Source organism: Staurois parvus, unplaced genomic scaffold (assembly GCF_062004578.1).
Source record: "Staurois parvus isolate SC_StPar_1 unplaced genomic scaffold, SC_StPar_1.0 ptg000716l, whole genome shotgun sequence".
In the NCBI taxonomy this organism is placed as follows: Eukaryota; Metazoa; Chordata; class Amphibia; order Anura; family Ranidae; genus Staurois; species Staurois parvus.
In genome coordinates, this window is record NW_028318512.1 from 3,260,001 (window position 1) to 3,286,322 (window position 26,322).

General features: G+C 40.2%; 1 protein-coding gene across 1 annotated transcript in view; it reads right to left on the reverse strand.

Annotated features, from left to right (window-relative positions):
- The window catches only part of LRP1B (LDL receptor related protein 1B), a 2,076,109-nt gene that overhangs the window by 1,881,770 nt on the left and 168,017 nt on the right, over nucleotides 1-26,322 (reverse strand). The window lies entirely within an intron of this gene.

Genomic DNA, 26,322 nt, shown 5'->3' on the forward strand with positions numbered 1-26,322 from the left:
TCCTTTAGGCGCACCCTGAAAACCCATCTCTTCAGGGAAGCCTACCCCACCCCCTGCTAACCTGCCGACCTCCTCCACTCTTCCTACCACTCCATCCCCCACAGCTATCTCCTCCTGTACCACTATTCCCTCCCTCCTAGATTGTAAGCTTGAAAGAGCTGGGCCCTCGATCCCCTCATGTTTTGCATTGTATTGGTATTGTTCTGTCACATGTTCTGTCCCCCTCTGTAATGTACAGCGCTGAGCGAACTATTGGCGCTTTATAAATACTGAATAATAATAATAATAATAATAATAATAAAACAAGCTGTTACTGGCCCCTGTAGCTACAGGTACTGTGGAGTAAGTTATGATAAAATAGTGCAACAAAAAATTCAGTTTCATTTTTATTTTTTTAGGAAGCTCAACCCCCTTCCAGCCAAGACTTGGCACCTAGCCATCCTTCCAATCTTTAAATGTAATGACACTGGGGTTTATTTTCTAAAGTCAAATAGGCAGTTCCCTTTGCAAGCTGCACTTTGGAATTTTCCCCAGAGCTTAGTGAATCAGGGTACGGTCTTCTGACTCCCATCAACCAATCATGTGCAAGCAAAAATTCTGTTTTTCTTGCACTTGTATGGGTATTGTTTGCAAAGTGAATTTTCATCACATTCACTAAGCTCTGGGGAAAATTCCCTTTCAAAGTGCATAACCTATTTTCCTTTAGTAAATCGACTCCACTGAGAAGGTACATGAGAAAAGATTTTAGAGAAATGTTCAAAGACTGGACATCAACTTCTATTGAGAATTTTGAGGCTGAATTATTTCACAGTGCCTGTAACTACAGAGGTGAGATAAGGCTTCTTTAATGCTTATTTACAGCTTGTTAAAAACAATATGTAAATGTTTGAATGTTCATAGCCTGCTCTTTAATCTGTGCACTTTTCTGATTCAGTTATTAAGGGTTTTATTGCTAAACCCTTCCAACTACTATTTCTATATCCAATGAAACTGTGCCAGTGGCTAATGGCAAAACTCTTATCAGAATTTTGGGCTAATAAGTGTAATAACAAGTTTATAGTTGTCCCACTCTTAGGTGTAACTTTTTCTTTTAAAGGTATAAATTGGAGTTTAGATTCACTCTAATAATATCCAGAAATGTTCAGTCTACTTTTTCTGTACAACGGCAGAAAGAGAAGCAGAGGCAGGGGATCTCACCTGAAAGACTCAGCACTTAATCACAGATTCTTGTAGAGTTTCTTTGCCTCACCGCCTTCACTGAGCCGGTCCTGGAAGGTCTTGTGACCCCGAAGGCACCTCTCATCACAAAGGCTCACCCAGGTCCCCTTACGGATCATCATGAAAGTCTGAACCTGAAGAACTGGCACTTTCATGTATGAGGTAGATAGCGACTGATGAGTTATTCTGTTGCATGACTAAAGGCATAGCCTGTGGTGGGTAGGCGTTTCAGCGCCTGTAAGGGATACTTGCCTGGCTAGGTATATCATATAACTAAAAATTCTAACACAAAGAAGAGCTGAGTAGCTCAAAGTCCCTAAATTGCTCTGAGGAAAACTTAAATCCGTTCGGTTGAGTCCAAATTTGAAGAACCCCTCTAGGCAAGGATTGAGCAAGTAGGAGTTAGTACAAATAAAAAACTGTACTTGCTCCTTTCCTCCATCCAAAAACCTGCAACTTAGCTGCAGTCTGGGAGGAGTTAGAGATTAGGCGGCACTTCACTTTTAGAGTAAAGTTACTCTTTAAAGTGTTACTAAACCCAGGACCCTGCATTCACTATATCTGGTCTCCCACAGTACACAGAACATGGAAGTGCAATTATTTTAGTAAATATAAACTGCTAAATACCTTTTTTCATCAGCAGTTAGAGCAGTCTTGTGACTTCTATCAGTTTTCAGCAGAGAACTGGTTAAAGTTTGTAGAAGGAGTTTTCATTTTGCTCTAGGAGGAAGCAGAACCCCTGACCTCTGTCTGGACAGTGCTGATTGGCCCTGTGCTGATCACATGCACCCTCCCAAGAAAAGCAAAACAACAATACACACCAAACTGAGCATGTGCGGCGTGACTCTACAGGATATATCTTATCAGGAGATAAGAGGGGGACACTGAAAAAAAGGGAGAAGCAGAGAAGTCAGGATCAAACAGAGTTTTTACAGAATGCAGAGGATTAACCCCTAAGGTTCCACAGTGTGTATAACAAGAATGCTTTATTGCATATACAGACTGATTTTACTGTTGTGTGTTTATTAACGGTTGAAGCTTAAATTGATGGCAGATATCAAGTGGACAGGATAACTATCAGAAGTTAAAGGCATAATCTTTGAAAAATGTAATGTTGCACCTAGTCGTTTGTAGTTTTGTTGGTTCCATAAACCAAAATCTAAACCCGCAGTCAGTATGCATAGCCTTTTTTTTCTGCCTAAATATTTAAATATCTGTCTATTTTTGCAAGCTTCTACTCTAGATTGTTTTCACACTATGTCATTTTTAGAGAAAATTGTCTACTATTCCTTCCTGTGTAGTTTTAGTTGTCATAATAGTTTCTGAGACTAATTGGAAATATATATATAATGCCTCTTCGATGAACAGTCTCCATATTACCGTATGCATTTCAAGTTCCATGGATTTCCCATTTTATTTTACCTAATTATTCCTTGGCTTTCAGGTTGGAGTATTTAAAAAATGCCATAACAGAAGGACAAACTGTAGTTTACTGTCCAATTAACAAATCTAGCTGCCTGCTCTGCCACTCAGTGAAATATAATTCTTTGGTCATAAATCAGCAGAAGAACTACTTAAGCATGCACCTTGTAATCAAAGCAACGGGACTTGGCTGCCGTCCACAAAGGCCAGAGCTGAAATGTGCGGCATTATTTTAGTTGAGTAACACATTAACGGAATATACAACCGCTCTGCATTCTGTTATTTTTTCTAAATGGGCTGAAAGGGTTGCTGAAAAAACCTTTGTCCTCATATCAAGCAATCAGATTTAATTATTTATTTTTACTATGTACGATTTTACCTAGCAGAATATACGTTATTGCAGAAAAAAAAGGTTAAAGCTAGAAAGCAGACATACAGCTAAAGGCATAGCCGAAATACAAATTATCTGCTATTCTGTCCAGACAGTCTTGTGATTCAGGTACCACTGCCAGACCGTACAGCCATGTCCTTGGTCTCTGCATACTGCACTGCATCCAGGACTTGCCCTATTCTGAGAACGGACAATTATGTTTCAACACGTGGCTGAGGTCATCCCTTCTTGTCCTAAACTTCTAAGCTAGGTACTCACTATAAGAAAATTGGGCAAACGATCCTCTGGTTTTCCTCGATGTTTCACAGCAAGTGCTTTTATTATAAAATTGTATTCAGTCATTCTGAATACATGAATGGATTAACCATTTCAATACCGGGCAATTTTACACCTTCCTGTCCAGGCCATTTTTCACGTTTCAGTGCTCTCACACTTTGAATGACAATTGCGCGGTCATACAACATTGTACCCAAACTAAAATTTTATCATTTTCTTCACACAGCTAGAGCTTTCTTTTGGTGGTATTTAATCACCGCTGGGGTTTTTATTTTTTGCTAAATTAACAAAAAAAGACCAAAAATTTTGAAAAAAAAACACGTTTTTCTTTGTTTCTGTTATAAAAGTTTACAAATAAATAATTGTTCTTCATAAATTTAGGCCGAGATGTATTCTGCTACATGTCTTTGGTGAAAATAACCCAAATTAGGATGTATTATTTAGTTTGTAGGAAAGTTATAGAGTTCACAAACTATGGTATAGATCTGAATATTGATCAATCCTGAAGTACTGACGGCCAATCTAATTTCTTGAGGTCCAAGAATGTCAGAATAGTACAGATATCCCCAAATGACCCCTTTTTGCAGAGTAGACAGTCCGACGTACTTCATAAGAGGAATGGCGAGTTTTTTGAAGTTATATTTTTTTTGTCATAATTTTTCGGAAAATGAAAAAATTAAAAAAATTATTTTCACTATTTTTTTTTTTACATACTGTCAACAGTGCAGTACAGCGTCATCATACAACTGGCATGGCGGCGAACAGGGACACTGACTGGTGACAGTATGAACAAAAATATATATATACCATATATATATATATTTTTTTTTTATTATTTTTAATTTTTTATTACATTTTTTTTATTTTTTTTAAGATTTTTTTTTCATATTTTACTATGACCAAAGTAGTACAATGTTACCATAGTAACATTGTACTACTTTGGGGAAGTGATCAGTTTTTCTTTTTTTTTTTTTTTACACAATTTGCTTATAGCAAAGAATTACTTTGCTATAAGCAAACATTTACCTGAATGACATCGATTCATTCAGGTTTTTTTTTTTTTTTTTTTTTTTTTTGTGCTTAGCTGTAATTTGGCCACAGCTAATCACATGACATGTGCATGTAACCTGCTGTGACCATTTACAGCTAGGCACTAGTATACAATGGATGGCATGAATGAAGCCATCCATTGTATACAACTGTCATGTGACCTGCTGTGATTGGTCACAGCAGGTCACATGGTACCGGCAACGGGGGCCGGTACTCAGATCTGTCATCGGCCGCGTCCGAGGTACACGGCCGGTGACAGATCGCGCTGCTGCGCAGCTCTGCAACCGTGAGAACTGCGCATGTGTGGGAGGACGCCAAATGGCGTATACCCCGGAAAGCTACAGCATTTTTGCGGCCGCCAAACAGCTATAGGCCGGGCAGCTAATGGTTAAATAGTATCAAAACATGCCTGGAGTTCAGCTTTAAAGTAGTTCTAAGCACTGATTCAGACTGATGCGACTTTGCATGTGACTTGCAGCCTATTAAGTCGCACGACAATTGAAAATCCATTTATTTCCATTGTATCTTATTAATGCAACTTAGGTTGCAGCAACTTTAAAAAGGTTCCTGCACTACTTTAATGTGACTTTCACGACTTGAGTGCCCAAGACTCCTCAAGCCACATGAAAGTCATAAGCAAGTCGCACTGCATAGTCGCACTGGAAATCACACAACAATGGGGTCCAGCAGTGTGAAGCAAGCCTAAAGGATATTTTTTCCCCTAAAATAAAAAAAAAACATGTTACACTTTCCTGCCCTATGCAATGGTATTGCACAGACCTGTACTATACCTCCTCTCTGGGGTCCCCCGCCAACATACTCCGCTCTTCTTCTTCTTCGAGTGCTCCCTCAGCAAGCCACATGGAAAAATGTCACACTTTCCCAACATGCACAGAAATGTGCCACTCTTTAGTTCACAATGGCATCCCAAGCATCATTAATAGTACACACCAAACCACGTGGTACTGCAACACCATGCGGTTCAGTTAGGCACACTTTTACAAAATGGTCAGGGTCTTCTTTCCCAGCATTTCTCATGGTTAGGGCAGCCCATTAAAAGGAATAGGCTGCCCTACATGTGAGCTTAGCTGGGAACCAAGGCTTACAGAAATTTTTTTTTAAAAACCTGGAGTTGGGTTTTAACACTAGATTATGATAGGGGATATATGAAAGCTGCCATACCCGGCCTCTTTTTGAAAAATCTAGTTACCTGGCAGTCATTGCCATCAATAATTTCTGATTCACTCATCTAGCACTAGTATGCAGATCAGGAGTCAGAATGAAGTCTGATATTTTAATTTAAACACCTTACCCTGGTCAGCAACTCATTAAAGCAGAGTCACACCCAAAAAGAGAAGTTTGGCTTGTCTGTCCCCCCCTACTGCCACATTTGTAACTTTTTTGACAGGTACCTGCTCCCACTCACGGCTCAGTTCACTGTGGCAAATTGAGCAGGAAATTCGGCCCCCTCCTTCCCCCATAGTCTTTTGGGACACTTCACAGGTCCCAGAAGACTGTCAGACCATTCAGGAGGCCCCGCAAGACTCACGCATGTGTAGTGGGCACCTCTGACATCATTGCTTACTACGTGTGAAATCTGTGAATGATCATAGAGATCACATGGTACAAGGCTATTCACAACAGCCTTGTACCATGTGACAAGCTGTGACCAATCACAACTCACACAGTAGTTCTTAATGGCTGCAAGAATGCAGAGAAGGAGAGGAGAAATGATTGCTTTTACAGCCTTTATGGGTGTAAAAGTAATCAGTGTAAAAAAACAAAACAAAACCTTCATCACCCCCCACACGTAGTACAGTGTCACCATGGTGACACTGTACTGCTAGGATGACAGTATGTAAAAAAACAAACAAACAAAAAAAAACAAAAAACAAAGAATAATATAAAAAATTTAAATAAAAATGTAAAAAAAATGTTTAAAAATTATAATTTTTGGTTATAAACTAATTTGGGTTATTTTTTTTTTTACTAAAAAGATAACGGAATAAATTTTGACCAAGATTTATGATGAAATATTATTTATTTGCAAAATGTTATAAGAAAAACACTATTTTTCACAATTTTTGGACTTTTTAATTTACATAGCAAAAAAAAGAAAAATCCCAGTGGTGAATAAATACCACCAAAATAAAGCTTTATCTGTCTCAACAAATGCTAAAAAATTCACATGGGTATAGTGTTGCATGACCGCGCAATTGTCATTCAAAGTGTGATAGCGCTGAAAGCTGAAAATTGGCCTGGGCAGGAAGGGGGTAAAAGTGTCCGGACTGGAAGTGGTTAATAGGTACAAAAACAACTGGAATTGCTCTTTAATTAGGGAACTTGTATTATTAGAAGGTCAGCAATGGCAGCTTTTATATTTTATGAATGACCATTTCCTTTAAGCACTTAAGGCATACCATTTTAGTTGCAATGTGCCCATGTATGATATTGTTGGGTTAATTGGTAAAAATAGAGCAATATTTAAAACATTTAATTGAGTGGATGAAAGGAGATCCATAGACTGCAAGGACTACAGATTACTGACTGTATACAACTGTTTATAGGCAGCTCATTTTCAGGTCCTTACTTGGTGGAAAAATAGATTTCATCTTTTTTTAATTTTGTATATTGTGTTGGGTTTGCTTGCTTCTGTGTCCTCACTATTAAGATTTCCCCAACTTCCTGTTTTTGGGATATGGAGCCACCAGTTCAGTTGTTAGTGGGATGTTTTTTCTGAAAGGGACAGAGACTGAGGGAAGTTCTGACTAACTCTACTAAAAATTGTAACAGTATTGGCTGAAATTGGGATATACTTATTGATAATAATAAAGTAGAACTAAAGCAACACTTTTTTTCATTTTGGATAGCATAAGGAAGGTTATAACCCCATCAAGTCCCTTTGAAATCCCTTCAAAGTGTAGGAATCCCTAATTCTCACTAGGCTCCCCATTATACAATTTTTCTTCCAAAGTGGGAAGATGCCTGGTTGTCACCAGGGTCCCCTAGGGAAAATGTTTCCTATACTATTGTTCTGGGGACAACCCAAAATTTAACATTTTCTTTTACTTTCACTCTCAGTGATAACAGTAAAAAGGACAACTAAAGAGGATGCATCTGCACAACGGAGACACACAAAGAACAATGAAAATCATACAGGTGTTCTAATTCATCTCCATGCTATCCAAAAACTAAAAAAAAAATTTTTGCCTTTAGTTTTACTTTAATTCTGAACTCCAGGCATCACGATTTTAAAATATTTTTGCTGGTTACTATCCACCATGAAGGCAGCTATTATTTATATCAGTGCTGGTGTCATGTCTCTGCTTCCTGTTTTTGCTTTCCTATTTAGCAAGCACAGCCTATTATAATTCTGTGGTGCATACAATATCATTGTTCAGTTCTCAATCAGAATTCTGACAACTAGAGTCTTCAAGTGTGTGGAATCTTTATTCCACACACTAGTTCTTTCCCTGGATAAATTGAATAAAAGGCCAATGACCAGGTTGGAAAATATCCTACCATTTTTAATAGTTATAAAGTGTATCCTATATCAAATTATTAGTTGGCCAGTTTGATCCATTCATTGGTAATTTCCAATCCAAAGTTAAATGTTAATAGAATACGATTTTCAGGAAGACAGATCAATTATATTTGTCTATTGAAATTCGAAGAAATCAGAAAACACATACACAAATGTACTGGCTACTGGAGAAAAAATAATTCCTCACTGACCAAGCACTTCGATTGGACGGCAAGAAAATCAAATAAACAGTTGATACGCACTTGACTAGAATTAGAATGATGGAGTTTAGTGTGAGATGAGAATTGCTTACTATTTGATGGCTTCTTTCTAAACACAAACACCAAAATGTATTTTATGCATCATCCAAAGAACAAGGCATTTCCATTCACTTGTCATGAAATGACACTTGTCATCTAAACATGAGTTATCTGTATCATTTGGCTGATTTAACACTGTTCCCATGTCATGTCGTCCTCATAAAATGCATCTTCTGTGATTCACATGGCATGCAGAGGAAAAGCAGATACTACTTTTAGATGTTCAGACAATTAAGAACAAAACAAAATGTCTTTAGACAAAGTGATAATTATGTAGCATTTTGAATCCCAGTAGGGTAAAGGATTTGGCATAGGAAACAACATTAAAATGTATCTCAGATGTCTGGTCAGGTTTACATTTTTCACATCTAATGACAAGGCACGTACTATGCAGTCCACTCCTGTGATTTACATTTGGACAATTAAAAGCACCAATTAAAGCAGCCATTCTCAGTTTGGGTTCTGCCAGAGGTTCCTTGAGCAATAAACAATTCTGCCTCTCATATAAGTAACCACTAACACCAATGATCTTTCTGCTATCTGTAATGGTGACGTTCTTCAAGCTGATCGACAATGTAAGGAACATTCTTTCCTTGACCACCAATGTAAAGGGAATTCTTCCAACTGATCACCAATGTAAGGGGCAATATTTACAATGGTCGCCAATGTAAGGGGAATTCTTCCCTTGACCAACAATGTAAGGGCCAGTCTCTCCACTAACCAATGTAACAGCTCTATCAACTACTGTTGATGAATGTAAGAGGCCCTTCTACCAATTAACACCATTTTATGGCAGCCCTTCTCATTCTGGCCACCAATGTAAAGAAAACACTTCAATGATCACCAATGTAAGGGACAGTCTTCCCTTCACCATCAATGTAAGGAGTATTCTTCCCACTGATCACCAACGTAAGGGGTATTCTTAGCACTGATCAATGTAAGGGGCATTCTACTCTTAACCGTCAATGTAAGGAACATTGTTCCCTTGACCACCAATGTAAGAAACATTCTTCCCTTGACCACCAATGTAAGGGCATTCTTCCCACTGATTACCAAAGTATGGGGCATGATTCCTATTAATCTCCAATGTAAGGGACATTCCTCCCTTGACCACCAATGTAAGGAGCCTTCTTCCCACTGATCATCAATGTAAGGGGCATTCTTCCCTTAACCACCAATGCACAGGCCATTCTTCCCTTGACCACTAATGTAAGGGGCATTCTTTCCACTAATCATTAATGTAATGTGGTCCTTCCTTTACTGATCACCAATGTAGGGGGCCCTTCTACTAATAACCAGCAATGTATGGCAGCCCTTCTCTTACTATCCACCAATGTAAAGAAAGCATTTTACTGACCGCCAGTGTAAGGGGACATTTATGCACTGACCACTAATGTAAGGGAACACTACAGTCTTTACTTTAGCCTTTCTTTTATGACTATTGTTATCATTTGTTTCATTTCATTATCATTATTAAAAAAAAGTAGAGTGGACCTTGGTATACTATAATATTCTAAGCACAACACAATCCTTACTCTATTATATATTTCCTAGATTGTAAGCTCCAAGGAGCAGGGCCCTCGAACCCCTCGTGTATTGTATTGTTACTGTGCTGTCTCGTGTACTGTCTCCCATTATATTGTACAGCGCTGAGCAAACTGTTGGCGCTATATAAATATTGTATAATAATATATCTCAACTTATTGTTTACACTAATGTAGAAATATGAATATATAATATACAGTATATACTAATTATTATACTAATTATTAACATGAGATCACTAAAACCTAACATTTATTTCAAGGGTTCCTCTGTGTTAAAAAGTATGTGAAAGAATAAATCAAAGTGGAACTAAACCCATCCATTTAACTATTTCCCCAAACAGTTATATTCAAAGCATGCCATGAAGGATATCTGTCACAGTTGCCTGTGCTCTCAACCCAATTGTCAAGCCATCAACTGGTTGGTGTGATAGTGATCACATGTGCAGCACCATGTTCTCTGCAGATCAAACAGAAGCTAAGATGGAAGCTTCCTTGGCCTACAAGGGATACAAGGCTCTAGTTCCACTAAAGGCACATAAAAGCATAAAAGTATTTTTCATTGAGAAATTAAATTCTTTTTCCACTTGCTTTCAGTTTGATTATTTCTACAATATGAAGTTATCAATCACAGCTTAGATTCAGGACACATTTTTGAGGCATGTTGGAAGCTGTTTTAGCTTCTACATATGTTTGCAAACAAAGGCAGTTGAGATATCTGTTTTTTTAAAACCATTAAAAGAAAGGTTGAGCCTTGAGGAATTTGTTCGCACACATGTAGAAAGCTGTCCTCCCACATGCACCTCTCTTGCTAATTGGAATTTTAATATGTTGCTAACTATTTCTTTTCAATCATTAGTAAACAATGTACAGTATATGTTTACAAACTGTACAAATTCCTCCTACCTGTCAAAAAAGTGGACAACTAATGTATAGTAAACTATTTTAAACAGACAAAACGTGATACTTTTGTATTCAATAATAATATATTTAAAGCTTCATGCAAACCCAGAGGCATGGTTTACAGTATACACAGTATGTTTTGCACAATCATTAAATCCATTCATGGTTGATGAACAGGAATATTGAAACTACTGACATGATAGTATGACTGAAGATCTCATACCGGTCTCCCAGCTCTGAGGTTACAACTGACATTATAGTATGACTGAAGACCTTAGTTGAGAAAAAGGAGAGAAGCGCCTCTAAGTGCAATAAGTCTTTTAATTCAAGTCTAAATGTAGAAACACTCACATGCGTGAAGTAATCATAAGCTTAAAAACCGTGCTTAACAATAGTTAACGGTGGGGTGGTAACCCGGGTGAAGAGCCGTCATCAAGCTGCTTGAAAAAGGAGTGCACTTCCGCCTTCCACGGCCAGTGCATGCTCCGAAACGCGTTGCAGTGCACCCTGGGATCTGACGTCATCACGGCCACGCCGCCGCTACGTTCCAGCGTGCGTTCCATCCGGCTCTGAGGGAGGACGTGCATGCAGGCCAGCCTCACCGCTGTTCCCCTCCAGCCACCACGCTGTTCCAGCCGAGAGCTGACCTCCCCACATCGCAGTAAGATGACGGCTCTTCACCCGGGTTACCACCCCACCGTTAACTATTGTTAACCACAGTTTTTAAGCTTATAATTACTTCACACATGTGAGTGTTTCTACATTTAGACTTGAATTAAAAGACGTATTGCACTTAGAGGCACTTCTCTCCTTTTTCTCATCTACAGAAGTTGCTACAGCTTATTTGGAAGCCTTGCCCTCAGTGCCACACGGAATCCTACGCTCTTCATACAGTAGCCACTAATACCACGATCACCCCATACTACCATTTCCCAGGACTTTGCAGTGTTTGCGCTGTTACAACCCTTCCTCATTTTTTCTGACTGAAGACCTTATACTGGTATCCCTCTGGGGATATTGGGCTCCTAGCTGTGGGGATTGTAGTTAGACTACTAGCTCTACAGGAGGCCAACAAAAATATTAGATGAGCTACTCTACCAATTGCTATACGAATTTAAAGCCCAACTCCAGGACATTGACAAATGTTCCCACACTGCAGGGGGTTACCTGATAGTTTTGCAGTGTCTCCTTCCCCATGCTCCAGTGGTTTAAGGTTTTGATATCATCAAGACCAATGCACAGGCCATAGTCCTGCAATGAACGTGATGATACCGAGGGACAGTCCACCACCGGAAGGTGGGATTGCGCCATCTGCCTGGGGAGTGGAGGATCAGGTAAGTTATAGTGTTACAATTCTCCCCTAGACTCCCCTAGACTAAACAAGCAATTAATCTTTGCCATGCGGGCATAGCCCCACTGCAATAGATGATTTTAAAGTTTCCTGCAGTTGGAATTTAAATAAGCTTTAGCTCGAACTAGATTTTTCAGAAATTTCTGTTAAGGGCCGATTCACACCATATGCAATGGGCTGTGATGGGCAGCCTTCACCAATGCATCAGGCATAACAATTTGCCACGAGTCCCTATACATTACATGCTGAGAAAAATTAGAACATTCTCTACTTTTTTCAGCAAAGAGGGTATCAACATGTTGGGCTGTGGTGTAATGGATTATATCCCATTTTGGGACAATTCAAAAAAGTTGAAAAATAAATAAAAAGTGAGATGTGTCACTTCAATGCATTGGCACCAGTATGTTAAAATCCAATTGGTTGTTATGGGTAACACAATGCAAATTATTGCTATCTCTTTTTCACTATTACAACCCTTTCTGCTGGAATATGCATGCAAATCAAGCTTACTTTTTATGGTTAATTGTAAAAACAATTAGAATGTCAACAGGGATGCTTAGCAGATGGTAACCCATATCAACCAATCAGATGTCAGGTTACTAGCATGTGGCTTCTGATTGCCATTGGTTACTGCACATTTTCATTCATCTGTGCTACATTGATGCTCCCCTGCATGCTTTTTTTAGTGGGAAACAGAAGTCCACAAAGGATGCATCAAATATGTTCACTAATATATATATATATATATATATATATATATACATGTGTACTTTAAATGAACAGATTATTTACAGTGAAGGGGGTTTGAATAGTTAATTTCTCTTCTAGGATTAATCTAATTTCTCTCAAGTGCAAACAGCACAGGGATTTTATGCTGATGTGTGCTAAGTGCATAACACATTGAAAGAGGCTGGGTGTATATTTGCATATGAAAATACATATAATTTACAATGAATAATTTACAGTAAAAGGCTCTGGGCAATCCTGCCACATCTTCAGCAGTTCTTAGCACCTACTGCGTGGGAAGCCATACATTTATGTGCATTATTATCTATCTATAAAAAGAAAAAAAAATGGTTCAAGAAATATCTTTGTAACTTAGATGGAGCAGTTCTGATGTGTTTGGCCTGGACAGCTGTCTGTCTGTTTTCTAAATTTCAGCTTTGCTTGAACTAGGTCTCGAAATCAACCAAGTGAAGCGCAATGACGCCCTCAGAGGTCGACTTATTCTTAGGTGAGCGGAATGCAGAATGTGATGCAAGGATCTTGACAACTGCACTTGGCCCCCTCCATGAATTGGAGCATGCTGCAAGGTGTTTATGGAAAACAGGTCATTATTATTGTCCCTTTTAATTTATATGGATGCATGATGGAAACATGATCCTGTACATTACTTCATTTTATGCTTTTATAAGTTCTGCCTAAGCACATTCACATGTGATGTCTGCAATTCCCTTTATTAGCAAGAAAAGCCTCTCTAGTGCTCCTCTTTTATTTATACTTAGATATTGGCCTTGTCTTTAGGGTTACCAACTACCATTCCTCTGACTTACTGGACAGTTGCAAGAGTTTTGTCATGGATTTAGTAAAAATCAGGTTCCAGTAACAAAGTGACTGATCAGGGCCTAGTGGAAGCCTTTTTGCTTTATAAAGGTAATAGAAGGCATTTTGTGATGACTGCTTTTGTCTAGACTCTTAACCTTAAATGTTTTGAACGTTCCATAGGTTCACTTTGAACACTATTAATAAAATCGTGAAAATACACCAGTGTTAATTTGGTTGCCAAAAATAATTTCGTCATAGTTCCCATCAGCTGCATGTTTTTGGTGATGAAAAATAAGAAAAAATTTTATTCTGTTACAATTCAATTTGAATAAATAATAAAGTGAGCACTCTTCGAACAGCAGCTAGAACACTCAAGGTAACCAATATAAAAAACCTTGTCATAAGAATATAAATAAGTGCAGTGCTAAGATGAATAATGATAAAATAAATTGGTGCGGAATGACATTAAACTCCAATGGCGGTTCTCCAAATGGTGTGGTAAACATTACGCACTCACCAGATGCGTAATTTAAGTACTCAGTATATGAACCAGTAGAGGTCTCTTTAACAGGTAGGGGTATGGTCAGGGACACGAATAATCCTCCTTCAGGATGGTGTTGTTCTAAGCCCACAGGAGAGTAAGAAGATGCAGCTTGCCAGAGGTCCCTTTTAGGGATGAATGGGCACAGGTGCCTGCTTACAGGAACTCCCTTCTTTGGATTCAATGGATGGATGATTGGATCAAACGGGCTCTATAAATAAACAGTTCCCCTTCCGTACCGAGCGCCCACCACACACACACCTTACTGAAGCGCTTCATTTTTTGCATCTAGCAACAGAGTCCCTTTACCAGTTGTAGACCTTGGGCAAGTGCAATACATCCAAAAGAACTTTATTGAATTTCTGGGGGCAGCCATATTTGTTTATTACATGTGCAGGTTCAGCTCCTTGATTAGCAGTACTGCTCAGTAGTTGTGTCCTGTTTATCTTTCACATAGTCATGGTTGACTTACTAAAGATCATGGAGGTTTTCCTGAATTATTTATTAATTTATTACAGACATTTACATTGCGCCAACAATTTATGCAGCACTTTATGGCATGTACATTGTTTGTTCCAGATCAGTGATACAGAAAATAATAAAACCTAAGGTACAGAATAACAGCCAGGGAGCTAGTGATTTCAGGAGGACAGCAATGTGTTTTTCTCATGAGAGAAGAGATACTATACAATTGAACTCCAGGCAAGAATAAAACAATAAAAATGTCCCCCTTCCCCCATGAAGAATATAATGATAATTCAGAATATAATGCTTCTATTTCTAGGAGATGATTCAATGCAAGGGAATACTTCTTTTAACAAGACAGTCAGCTGTCCATTTCTCCACTCTCTAGTGCTGGAATATGGGTGGGCACTCCTACATGATCATGTCCAATACAGGACCGCTGGTAGTGTTGGCAAGAGAGGAGGTGACAAGACAGGTTGGAGACCACAATTAGAGTGGCTTCAGGAAGATGTTTGTCACAAACACATCTGGCAGGTAGAAAGACTGCAGGATTGTAGATAATGGTAATCAGCTGAGGAAGAGGGGGTCCACAATTTTAATAGTTTTACCATTGCCTGGAGTTCAGCTCTAACCAATCGTTGACTACATAAGGGCGGCCATGCGTGAATCGAAATTTTAATCCATATATGGGCAGGATGGTTGTACATGAGTTGATCTATCCATTGTCCTCTGTACAACCAGCCCGGTGGGTTCTTCCTGAGAAATCAGTGCCGCTGGCTATACCTGGCAGCACTGATCAGTGCATGAAGGCAGGGAAGCCTCCCCAACCAGCCTGTCAGGTTTTTTCCTGAGCAGTCAGTGCTGACTGCTATAGCTTTTAATGCGGTCAGAACAAAATAGCACAACAGGAGAGATTCCATCATCCACCTTCAATATATGGATGGGGGAATTGAGTCATTCTTTTATTCATTAAACCCGCTGGTTGAATTAAAAAAAATGTTTAATGTGTATCCAGTTTAATGCATATACAGTTGTGTTCAAAATAATAGCAGTGTGTTGAAAAAAGTAAATAAAGCTCAAAATCCTTCTAATAGCTTTTATTTTCATACACACAAATGCATTGGGAACACGACACATTCTATTCCAAATCAAAACATGAAGAAAAATATATCAAATTTGTGTTGTTCCTCTGAAAAAATTGAAGAAAAGTAAATATTAGACTGTTCAAAAAAATAGCAGTGTTTGTATTCTTCTTTACAAACTCAAACATTCACTATATAAACTGAAAAATGTTTGAAGATTTTGCTTTCCTTTGAATCACTTAATTAATATTTAGTTGTATAAGCACTATTTCTGAGAACTGCTGTACATCTGTGTTGCATGGAGTCAACCAACTTCTGGCACCTGTGAACAGGTATTCCAGCCCAGGATGATTGGACTACATTCCACAGTTCTTCTCTATTTCTTGGTTTTGCCTCAGAAACTGCATTTTTGATGTCACCCCACAAGTTTTCTATTGGATTAAGATCCGGGGATTGGGCTGGCCACTCCATAACGTCAATCTTGTTGGTCTGGAACCAAGATGTTGTACGTTTACTGGTGTGTTTGGGGTCGTTGTCTTGTTGGAACACCCATTTCAAGGGCATTTCCTCTTCAGCATAAGGCAGCATGACCTCTCAAGTATTCTGATGTATTCAAACTGATCCATGATCCCTGGTATGTGATAAATAGGCCCAACACCGTAGTATGAGAAACATCCCCATATCATGATGCTTGCGCAACCATGCTTCACTGTCTTCACAGTGTACTGTGGCTTGAATTCAGTGTTTGGGGGTCGTCTGACAAACTGTCTCCGGCCACTAGACCCAAAAAGAACAATCTTACTTTCATCAGTCCACAAAATGTTGCGCCATTTCTCTTTAGGCCAGTCAATGTGCTCTTTGGCAAATTGTAACCTCTTCAGCACATGTCTTTTTTTCAACAGTGGGACTTTGCGGGGGCTTCTTGCAGATAGCTTGGCTTTACATAGGCGTCTTCTAATTGTAACAGTACTCACAGGGAACTTTAGACCTTCTTTGATCTTCCTGGACCTGATTGTTGGCTGAGTCCTTGACATTTTTCTATCCATTCGAATGGTAGTTTTCACTTTCTTCCATGTCTTTCAGGTTTTGGTTGCCATTTTAAAGCATTTGCAATCATTTTAGCTGAGCAGCCTATCATTTTCTGCACTTCTTTATATGTTTTCCCCTCTCCAATCAACTTTTTAATCAAGGTACGCTGTTCTTCTGACAATGTACAACATTTGCTGCCTTCCTTCCTTAACTAGTTGCCGACCGCAGATAGCCAAATGACGGCTGCACTGCGGCCGGCCAGTTCTGGGTGGACGTCATATGACGTCCTCCCAGAACGCGCTCTCCTGCGCGCCCCAGGGGGCGCGCACCCGGCGATCTCCGTGATCGCTGTGTCCTATGGACACAGCTGATCACGTGATGTGGTAAAAGGCCAATCACAGTGGCCTTTTACCATGTGATCAGCCGTGTCCAATGACACGCTGATCACTGGGAAATTCAATTGCTGGTTCTCGGCTGCACTTTCCTCACGCTGTCAGATCGTGAGGAAAGTACTGCCGAGAACCGGCAGTTGTCAGAGCGGGGATCGGCACCGATCATCAGGGCACTGATGATCAGTGCCCTGATGATCGGTGCCCAGCAGTGCCACCCACAAGTTCCACCCACCTGTGCCCAGCAGTGCGCCCACTAGCTCCGCCCACCTGTGCCCAGCAGATCACCCACCTGTGCCCAGCAGATCACCCACCTGTGCCCAGCAGTGCACCCACCTGTGCCACTCTGCAGTGTCACACACCTGTGTCCAGAAGTGCCACCTACCTGTGCCCAGCAGTGCCACCCACCTGTGCCCACCCACCTGTGCCCACCAGTGCCACCCACATGTGCCCACCAGTGCCACCCACCTGTGCCCACCCACCAGTGCTGCCCACCAGTGCAGCCCAGCAGTGCTGCCAGTCAGTGCCACCAGTCAGTGCCCAGCGGTTGTGCCAGTCAGTGCCACCAGTCAGTGCCCAGGAGTGATGCCAGTCAGTGCCGTCTATCAGTACCAATCATCAGTGTCACCTATCAGTGCCGCCTATCAGTGCTGCATATTAGTGCCGCCTATCCGTGACACCTCATTAGTGCTGCCTATCAGTGCCGCCTATCCGTGCCACCTCATTAGTACTGCCTATCAGTGCCCTTTAGTGCTGCCTATCAGTGCCCATCAGTGCCGCCTATTAGTGCCCATCAGTGCTGCCTCATCAACGCACATCAGTGAAGGAGAAAAATTACCTGTTTGAAAATTTTTATAATAGAAACAAAGAAACTTTTTTTTTTTTCAACTTTTTTGCAGTTTTTTTGTTTATAGCGCAAAAAGTAAAGTGCCCAGTGGCAATTAAATACCACCAAAAGAAAGCTCTATTTGTGAGAAAAAAATGATTAAAATTTCATATGGGTACAATGTTGCATGACCGCGCAATTGTCAATCAAAGTGCGGCAGCGCTGAAAGCTGAAAATTGGCCTGGTAAATAAGGGGGTATAAGTGCCTGGTAGGCAAGTGGTTAAATAAGGGCAATAATTGCCACCTGTTTTTCAAAGAATGAATGACCTCACTAATAGAACTCCACACTGCTATTATTTTGAACGTGCCCCTTTCAATTAGTGATTCAATTACACAGAATCAGCAGCATGCATGTCATGACTGTTGGGTCTGTTGGATTTCTATTACTCTACTACACCTGCTAGTAAATTATTTGTCATGTAGAAATATCATTTCTACCAAAAACAGTGATTGATCAGGTTAGTGATGTCTGACTGCTATTATTTTGAACACAACTGTATGTGATGGCAAGAAAGATGGACTTTAACACATATGGATCCATGGCAGCATAAAGTTGTTTGCTGAGAGCATACCCACTGCACCCCCAACACCTGATGAAGATGTCACCGATAGCTCACAGTCAAGGCTTCTGATTGGGAGCTACCTGGTGGGCTCCTGATCATATGACTGTTGTGAGATCAAATCACAATGGTTACACCATTGAGCCTCTTGAGCATTAAAGCTTACTTAAAGGTCCACTGGGAAGCAGCATTAAAAAGTTATATCCAGCAGAATGGTTACCAATTGGACACATTATTGTATTGAAATACAGATCTCCCCCCAGTGCATAAATATGTATATTTTATAAATTGATACAAATGTTACAGCAAACACTTTTTTTGCAGTTTTTTTTTTTCATAATTTTTTTTGTGCATGCACAAAAAAAATTATGTATGCACCTCCCTGTATGCACCTCCCATGTTGTTATAAATTGAAAAGCTGCTTATTATTTTTTTCCCTTTCCAAAGGAGCTGCACCTAACATTTTGGGAATAAGAACACAACATCCTATTCTTTGGAAAGAAGATATTAATTTTATCTTCCATTCCATCCGAGATTTTACTAGGTTACCGGCTACACTCTTGAATGCCCAACATTGACACATGTGATTATCCAATAAACTGGTGAACAGGCTTGAATGCAGGCACTTCACCTCCTATCCTTACATAAAAACGCACTTTTGTTCTGTAATTATTACCTTTGCACTCAAGCCTTTTCTCCCTCCTGACACTGTTGTGTTATTAGCCATCAACTGCTAGGCTGTGCTAATTCATTTGCCTCGCGTGGAGTAATAATGTGTTCCCTTTTATATTTCGTAACCGAAGGCTGCTTAAATATTGTGCCTAAACAGACTAATTAATAGTTAGAGACTGTTAACCCGACTGAAGAAAAAAAAATACAGATTTAATCTATTAATCATGGTCTTCTTAAACCTCCGGTTCCTTAAAACTCCATTTTATTAAAAGCAGAAATAGCTCTTATACAATTTTTTTTATCTGTAATAACAGTAATAACTCTAAATCCCCACAGGCTTATGTAATAATATAAAGCAAAGAGCAATGAAGACATGCATGGTGAGGTATCCCACAGCAACTAATCATAAACCATGTCTTAAAGGGAAATTATGTTTTATCATTTTTAGACACACAATAGATGTGAACATGAAAAGCTTAAAGCTGAAGCCAAGACAAACAGCTAAATGCACAAAATGAAATTTATATATGTCAAAGGAAACATATTTTTGTTCATCCTATCCTGAGATTTGTATATTCCTGCCGGACAACATAGCGGAAAAAATCATGCACCAATGGAAGGAGTGTCAAGACAAAGTACAGTTGTGTCCAAAATTATTCAACCCCCACTGAAATTGAGTGTTTTGGCCAGTTTGACATTGCTTTTGATCATTCAGTCATCTTGCTTACATTTACATTAAAGAGGCACTTGTAGGTCAGACAAATATAACATAACAGTTATAATGAAATAACCACAAATGTCTTTTCTGTGCTCACAGCATTATCAGTTTTATTCAACCCCCAAGTGACATTCAATCTTAGTACTTAGTACAGCATCCTTTTACAGTTATAACAGCTTTTAAACGTGAAGCATAGCTTGACACAAGTGTCTTGCAGCGATCTACGGGTATCTTCGCCCATTCTTCATGGGCAAAGGCCTCCAGTTCAGTCACATTCTTAGGCTTGCGCACTGCAACTGCTTTCTTTAAGTCCCACCAGAGGTTCTCAATCGGATTTAAGTCTGGTGACTGCGATGGCCACTCCAAAATGTTCCAGCCTTTCCTCTGCAACCATGCTCTAGTGGACTTGGAGGTATGCTTGGGATCATTGTCCTGTTGAAAGGTCCAACGTCTCCCAAGCCTCAGGTGTGTGACGGACTGCATCACGTTTCCATCCAATATCTCCTGGTACTGAAGAGAATTCATGGTACCTTGCACACGCTGAAGCTTCCCTGTACCTGCAGAAGCAAAACAGCCCCAAAGCATGATTGACCCTCCACCATGCTTCACAGTAGGCAAGGTGTTCTTTTCATCATAGGCCTTGTTCTTCCTCCTCCAAACATAGCGTTGATCCATGGGCCCAAACAGTTCTAATTTTGTTTCATCAGTCCACAGAACACTATCCCACAACTTTTGTGGTTTGTCCACATGGCTTTTGGCATACTGCAGTCGACTCTTCTTATTCTTTGGAGACAGCAAGGGGGTACGCCTGGGAGTTCTGGCACGGAGGCCTTCATTACGCAGTGTGCGTCTTATTGTCTGGGCTGAAACTTCTGTACCCACATCTGACAAATCTTTTCTCAGTTCCTCAGCAGTCACACGGGGACTTCTCTCCACTCTACGCTTCAGGTAGCGCACAGCAGTCGAAGTCAGCATCTTCTTTCTGCCACGACCAGGTAGCGTTTCAACAGTGCCCTTTGCCTTGAATTTGCGAATGATGCTTCCTAAGGTGTCTCTTGGTATGTTTAACATCTTTGCAATCTTCTTATAGCCATTGCCCTTCCTGTGAAGAGAAATCACCTCTTCTCTTGTCTTCCTGGACCATTCTCTTGCCTTCACCATGTTTGTAACCACACCAGTAAATGTCTAGAAGGAGCTGAGTATCACAGTCATTTTAAAGCTGCCTAATTGGTGCTTATTATGCTTGATTGCTGCTCGGTGACATCCACAGGTGTTTTCAATACCTGATGGAAAGCACCTGTATGAACCTCTGTTCTTCAGAGTGGTAGTCTTTAAGGGGTTGAATAATTGTGGCAATGAAGAAACCACATAAGAACCATTTACTACTGTATTACATAAACAATTGATGTCATTTTAGTTGCATTTGGGTAGTTACAACGTCCTTGTAGGATTTGATTCTGAATACAATTCCAAATGTACACTATAGTCCCTAAACCCCTTTACAGCATTGGGGGTTGAATAATTTTGGACACAACTGTATATAAGATTTCAAATTAATTTATTGGTTTACACTAAAAAAAATAGCCAGTGAATTTCAGGGGTAGGAAAACACTCCTCTTTCCTCAGGGCTTCAGTTAAAATAAATAATGTGAATGGACTCAAAGTAGGTCTTTCCTGTGTGAATCTATGTAAGGAAGTTAACGCAATATTACAACTGAAAGCAAACAATTATATTGCAACTTTTCTATTCTTAGATGTGATGGCTGTATTCGTTTTCTTTCTTTAGGTTTTCTTTCTTCTATTTTTATCTGGTGATCCAGTCAGTAAGTGTGTGTTTTTTTTTGTTTTTTTTTCAAAAGAACAAGCTCTCTTGCAGATATATCAGTTACATGGATGAGATAAACTATTTACCACTGGAAGGGGTATTTACAATGATCAGCATTTATTTATTAAAACCCATTAAAACCTTTATCCCAAAAGGAAAAGAAAAACGTGCTTGCTATAACCATTTATAAAGTATTAGCTGGGGTTTGGTTTTCATTTTTTTTTCAAATATACTAGTACATCTAAAACTCCCCTCCCCCCAGACTGAAAATGCCACTGTCTGCTGTATCCCCTGTGCTCCTTCATCCTGAGTGGGAGAACTCTAATGCAAGAGGTGTGTTACTGGCCAGATCACCAAGAAAAAAACAAAGAGAAAAAAGCCTAAAGAAGGAAAAAAAAAGCAGTCACCATATCTAATGATAGGTAAGCTGGAAAATATTACATTTCTGTTTTTGTGTTTAATATTGTTTTAATTGCCAGACTAGGAGAGTTACTTGCCAGCAGCATCTGGCATGAGGACAGCCAGTCAGTGACCTGAGTTTTCTCTACTCCGGTTAAGCAATATAGGTTTTGTCTATTTCCTGCCCCCCTGTGGCTACATAAAGCTCACCTGATTGGCTGAAAGCATTTCTTTTCCCTTCCCCAGTCTTGCTGTACAAGGGATTACAAGAGGCTGATACTGAAACGTATTCACGCATTTATAGTAATTGTATTTAAACATAAACCAATTAGATTTGATCTCTTACTGGCCATGTAATGCATACGTGTGGTGGCAAATAGGGTGGGCTTTGATGCTCAAATGTCTATGGATGGCTTGGGCTTCTACAATCCCAGCACAGTGACTGAACCATCAAAGACAGCTCCCAGTCTCTAGTAATGGTCTGAATCTGAAGGGAAAGGCTCTTGATCATGTGACTACTGTGACAGCCAACCACAGTGGTCACATAATTGGGCAGTCCTTCCCCGCTTTGGCATTAAGACCCAGTTAAAGGGATGCCGTGGCTGGGAAGGATTTAATGAATATTGTGCATCTTGATTGGTAGGTATGGTGTGGAAGAAGTCCTCTGTTTCTGTTCCTTTACCCAAGAGCTTAGACTGTGCTCTGTGAAGAACATGACAGCAGGACAGGGGTCTTCAATCAAACTAAGGATAACTTTACCCTTACATTGGAACTCCGACAATATGTTTTTTTGATAGAGTGGAGAAAGGTTAGAATCTATGGTTTTCTGGTGATGTATGTTTCTCCACTAAAATTTCCCCTCATTTCCTGCCCCATAGACCACAAATAATGTAATGGAAATCAGCCCAACAGCACAAGCATGTGGGGATGGTATTGGATTGGCACCAATTGAAAAGATTCTCCTTCCTTCTTGTCCAGGTGACCACAAAGGAATAAGGGTAAGTCTCCCAGAGGGAACACACCTAGAGGCTTCAAACTCTCCCAAGTCTATTTAATACTAAAAGGAAAAGTTTTTGGTTAGTGATGATTTTTTTCAAAATTCAGAAAAGTCAACACTAGCAGCATCTTGGCTATATTATATGCACCACGTTAGAAGAAGGCAATGCTGTTTATAGGCCGCTATTGAATACTTGGCATCTTACATTTGTTTGCAGCTGTACACCTGGTTAGAGTTGAGTTTTCTGAATCACTTTATTGCAGAGTTTATTCAGCATAGCCTAATCCAAATTACCAAGTTCCTTTCTCCCTGCAGTTTATGCATTACTTAACACAGCATATTGTATTATTATGTGGTTTTATGAGAGAAGAATGCTAATAAGCTGCCTCTGATTCTTTATCCTTCTCCTGGCACACTGCCAGCAGAGTCAATGTTTCTGTGACTGCTTAAAAGATAACACCTTCTGCAAGTATAGAAAACAGTAAACAATTATTCTATAGCGTATTAAATCTGTCATCTCAGGGGGGATAAACTGTTTGGTAAATTTTGGCTTTAAAATGGTGTTGTCCTATCCAAAACAGAATTTTATTGTGATGTAAGCAGTAGGGAGGGAAAGAGAAAGCCAGAGAACAAAGCAGGAGGGGATGAAGGAAAAAGGGTATGGGAGGGAATGGTAAAGTGGGGTGGGGTTGAGGAAAGAGGGGATGAGAGGGAATGGGGGGTAGTGCAGGCTTGAACGAATAGGGGATAAGAAGGAATGGGTGGGTGAGGGAAGAGGGGATGGGGGAGTTGAGAAAAGGAGAAGGGACAGGGGAAGAGGTGAAGAATGAAAGAGAATGGGGGAACAGGAGTGGAAGGTGGGGGAACAGCTCAATTAAAGTTTCATTATAATAAAGATGGAGAATATAGACTGGAAGGGTAAAGGAGAGGAAGGGGTGGGTAGAGGAGGGTTGACAAGAGGAGAGGAAGGTGGGTGGGGGGTAGGGAAAATGGGTAGAAGGTGGAACAGAGGAGGGTTAGGTGAAAGATTAAGAGGGAAGCATAGAGAAGGCTGGGATGAAAGCAGAGAGGGAATGAGAAGGTAGAGAAGAGGAATGAAGGTTAGGAAAGAGGAGGTTGTATGAAAGGAGAGGAGGGTAGAGAAGAGGAGTGGAGGGCAGAAGAGAGAAGTCTCAGTTGAAATGAGAGGAACACAGGGGAGGGTAATGAAGAAGAGTGGGATGTAGAGGAGAGGAAGGCAGGTTAGGGTAGAGAAGAAGAGTGGAGGATAGAAAAAAGAAGGTTGGATGAAAGGAAAGGAGGGAAGGGGAGGGTAGTGATTAGGAGTGGAGGGTAGAGAAGAGGAAGGATTGTAGGGTTAGAAGAGTGGAGGGTAGGAGAAAAGATAGTGGAATAAAAGGAGAGGAGACCCGGGGAGGGAAGTGTTGAGGAGAAGAGAGCAGTACGGGTAGGGAAGAGGAGTGGATGGTAGCACAGAGGAGGGTGGGATGAAAGGAAATGTGGGCAGTGGAGGGTAGAGAAGAGGAGTGGAGGGCAGAGGAGGGAAGTGTGGATTAGTGCAGCAGAGGAGTAGGATAGGATAGAGATAAGAAGCAGGGGTAGATGAGAAGAGGGCAGAGAAAGGTAGAAGAAGGTAGAAATAAGGGCAATAAGGAAAGAAGAAATTAGATTGTCATTAAAGGAGATATATACTGTAGGTGGAAACATAGGAGAGGTAAGTGAAAGAGATCAGAAACACAAAGAGACAGAGGGATTATTATTATTATTATTATTATTATTATTATACAGGATTTATATAGCGCCGACAGTTTACTCAGAGCTTTACAATATAAAGGGAGACAATACAGCAACAATACAGTTCAATACAAGAGGGATAGGAGGGCCCTGCTCCTAGGAGCTTACAATCTAGGAGGGATAACCATAACCTTGGGATAGCTATTGTCAGTTGTAGTTGTTTAAACTGCTTGTAAAGGCTGATGCTTTTTTACCTTCATGCATTCTAGGCATCAAGGTAAAAAACCTTCAGCGTACTTCTCCCCCCCACAGCCTCCCTTATGCTTACCTGAGCCCCCTCTCGATTTAGTGATGGCTGAGACACAGCAGCGGGAGCCATTGTCGTGGCTATATGTGTCTTATGGGCACCTATAGCGGGGCTCGGCAGCGAGCATGCACCAGTGCCCCCATAGCAAGCGGCTTGCTATTGGGGGAACTAGTGAAGGGGAGGAGCCAGGAGCACTGGTGGTGGACCTGAGAAGAGAAGGATCAAGGCTGCTCTGTGCAAAACCATTGCACAGAGCAGGTAAGTATGACATGTTTGTTATTTTTTTTTAAAAATGAACCTTTAATATAATTTTAAGACTGAAAGACAACAAGGTTCCCAATACGGTACAATAGATCTGATTAATCTAAGCATCCTGCATTTGGCTGGGCTGCATTCTTTTACAAGAGATAGGAGAAGTGTTGGGGAATTAAATATGACTGTAGCTGCTTTAGTATTGGTATTAACATTGGTATCATCTAAGATGATATAGTAGCAGCCAATGGAAAACAAACAGCTAGGGATGACAAAAATCACCTATCTATAGGTTCTCTCAATCACTGATGAACAGCTGTTCTGCTGGTGGAGAGCAGGGGAACCTTTTAGAGTGATATATCGCCCCTTTAGATTGTTCTTCCCCCCCTCCTCTTAATAATTGGCAGGAGCTTTCCTCTCTTGTGCTCATTGATGTAAACATGTATGCTCAGCAGAACCTAAAATTAAAGTTTATGGAACGCTCTGCTCCGATGGGACATCATGGTATCCTGAGGACAGTCGGATCGTGTCTGAACATCTAATCATCCTTTAAATTCAATATTCAGCTAAAGACAGCATAGGTAGATTGATGATAGATGGATAGATAGACAGACAGAGACAGGAAGATGTGCTTTGTTCCAAGAACAAAAGGAGACACTTTAGTTAGCATGCAAATTAATGTTAGTGGTACCTTAATTGATTTTGTGGCTGACTGACCAATAGAGTTATTTTTTTACACTGCAAGATTCCCTCTGGAACCATGCAGAACAAAACACTCCACTAAAGCTGGTTCTGCATAATAAAACACTTTAATTCTATGGGGTAATTTATTGATGAACGTGCAATTACAAAAACACAGCTCATCTGTTTCCTATCTAACTATCATCGCAAACCCAGTGATATATGACAACCCCATCACTAC